We start from the raw sequence: 2,500 nt of genomic DNA, 5'->3' as shown, positions 1-2,500 counted from the left end.
CGGCAAATTGGATCCGTAACTTCGGGATAAGGATTGGCTCTGAGGATCGGGGCGTGTCGGGCTTGGTCGGGAAGTGGGTCAGCGCTAACGTGCCGGGCCTGGGCGAGGTGAGTGCCGTAGGGGTGCCGGTAAGCGCGGGCGTTTAGCGCGGGCGTGGTCTGCTCTCGCCGTTGGTTGGCCTCGTGCTGGCCGGCGGTGCAGGATGCGCGCGCCTGCGCGGCGTTCGTGCCCCGGTGCTTCAACCTGCGTGCAGGATCCGAGCTCGGTCCCGTGCCTTGGCCTCCCACGGATCTTCCTTGCTGCGAGGCCGCGTCCGCCTTAGCGTGCTCCTCCGGGGGCGCGCGGGTGCGCGGATTCTCTTCGGCCGCCATTCAACGATCAACTCAGAACTGGCACGGACTGGGGGAATCCGACTGTCTAATTAAAACAAAGCATTGCGATGGCCCTAGCGGGTGTTGACGCAATGTGATTTCTGCCCAGTGCTCTGAATGTCAACGTGAAGAAATTCAAGCAAGCGCGGGTAAACGGCGGGAGTAACTATGACTCTCTTAAGGTGGCCAAGTGGCGGCGGTGTGGCTGCATCCGGACTTGGCTTTTCGAAGTGCGGTCTTGATGTAGTCGTGCTGCTGCTGCGAGGTGCCTTCCTTGGGTTATAGTTACAGGGAGAGTGATGCGCAATACATGGGCCTAGCCCTCTTAGCCTCTCCTCTCCTGCGGTCTTCTCCCCTTCTCGTGGGCCCGCTGATTTTTGCAGAGTGGAAGACCGCACCAGGGGCTTGGGGGGGTTACCAGCCCCCCCTCGCATTATCCCTTTATAGTTGGGGGCAGCCGACAAGAAACAAGAGATGGTGGCCCTTCCGCTGAAGGTGCCACCCCAGCTACCCCAGCACCTATCCGGCCAACCGGCCGTAACGAAAATGCGATAGTTTGTGTAGCTCCCTTTGCTTGCAGTGAGTGCCACCGCACTTTTACCACGAAGAACGGTCTCGGGGTCCATCGCCGCCGCCAACACCCTGCGGCCGCCAACGCTGAGATCGTGACGGAGAGGCATCGCGCGAGGTGGACGGAGGAAGAAGTCCTGTCGCTCGCCAAGGCAGAGGCCGAACTGTTCCTGGAGAGGGACGCCCGGTTCTTCTTTGTAAATCAAGAACTTACCAGGATGTTCCCCGACCGAACGCTTGAGGCAATCAAGTGCCGACGGCGGCAGGCTGCCCACAAGCAGCTTGTCCGCCAATTCATGGAGGCACTTGAGATCGGTCGGGGTGAAGAGCCGGCGTCCCGCCGTGGAGCAGCGAGCTCGCTGCCTGACGCGGGCGAGGCCGCTGCGCCGCCCGTCGACGCAGCCGAGGACTTCGCGGCCGACACCACCGGGCCGCCGCCGGAGGGGCCGACTGACGCCGCCATCTGGGAGCATCTGGCGGGGCTACCTGCTTCCGCCCAGCGTTTCTCTGCCCTGGATCGAGTCATTGGTCTGGGGCGGGGCACGCCGCCCGATGTCATCCTGGGCATGCTCCCGGATGCCCTTGCGTCGGTCGGGTCCAGGGGGGAGAGGTCGATCACCAGGACACAGCGGCCGCGCCAACCATCCAAGCGGCCGCCTGCCGCCCCGCCGCTGCAGAAGCGCAAGCGGCGCCGCTGGGAATACGCGCGGACACAGGACGCCTTCCGTAGGTCGCGTGCGCGTTGCGTGCGCGGCTTGCTGGACGGCACCCTGCTGCAGCCGCCACCCGACATCCCCGGTCTGCTGGACTTCTGGGCGGACCTCTTCACGAAGAAGCCGATCTCCACCGCCGGCTTCATCCGTGACCGCCTTCTCCCGCACTCGGAGCCTGTCGCTCCTGAGTGCCTATGGGGGCCGGTCACACGTGAGGAGGTCGCTGCTGCCTTGCCGCCCAGGGGATCGGCAGCCGGGCCGGACGGCCTGACTCCAGCGGAGCTGCGGCGCCTGCCGCATGAAGTCCTGGTGAAACTCTTGAACCTCTTCCTCCTGGCCCGCGCCCTCCCCGAGCGTCTGCTTCGCGCCCGGACGTCACTTCTCCCCAAAACGGCTGCACCAACATCCCCCGCTGACTTTCGCCCCATTACGGTCTGCTCGGTGTTGGCGCGGACCTTTCACAAGGTTCTCGCGTCACGCCTGATGCGTGCATGTGCTGTGGACGAACGTCAGCGGGCATTCATCCCCCGGGATGGGATGTTGGAAAACACCTTCATCTTGGACACTGCTCTCACCGACGCAGTCCGCTCCTGTCGCTCTGTTTTTGTGGCATCGATCGACGTCTCTAAAGCGTTCGATTCGGTGGACCATGCCGCCCTCCGCCCCGTGCTGAGGGCCCATGGCCTGCCGGATTGCTTTATTGAGTACGTCGAAAGGTGTTACGAGGGTAGCACGACGGTGATAGCGGGCGGCGCCGACGTGGGCGTGCCCCTGCAGCCGGCTAGGGGTGTGCGTCAGGGTGACCCCCTCTCCCCCCTCCTTTTCAATTTTGCGGTGGACTATGTT

The 2,500-nt window shown here is 64.0% G+C and overlaps 1 pseudogene; it reads left to right on the top strand.

Moving 5' to 3' along the window:
* Positions 1-2,500, top strand: part of LOC124589798 — a 7,963-nt pseudogene that overhangs the window by 2,331 nt on the left and 3,132 nt on the right.

Source organism: Schistocerca americana, unplaced genomic scaffold (genome assembly GCF_021461395.2).
Source record: "Schistocerca americana isolate TAMUIC-IGC-003095 unplaced genomic scaffold, iqSchAmer2.1 HiC_scaffold_729, whole genome shotgun sequence".
Lineage (NCBI taxonomy): Eukaryota > Metazoa > Arthropoda > Insecta > Orthoptera > Acrididae > Schistocerca > Schistocerca americana.
The sequence above is the reverse complement of the archived record's forward strand: the minus strand, read 5'-3'. Positions and strand labels throughout refer to the sequence as shown.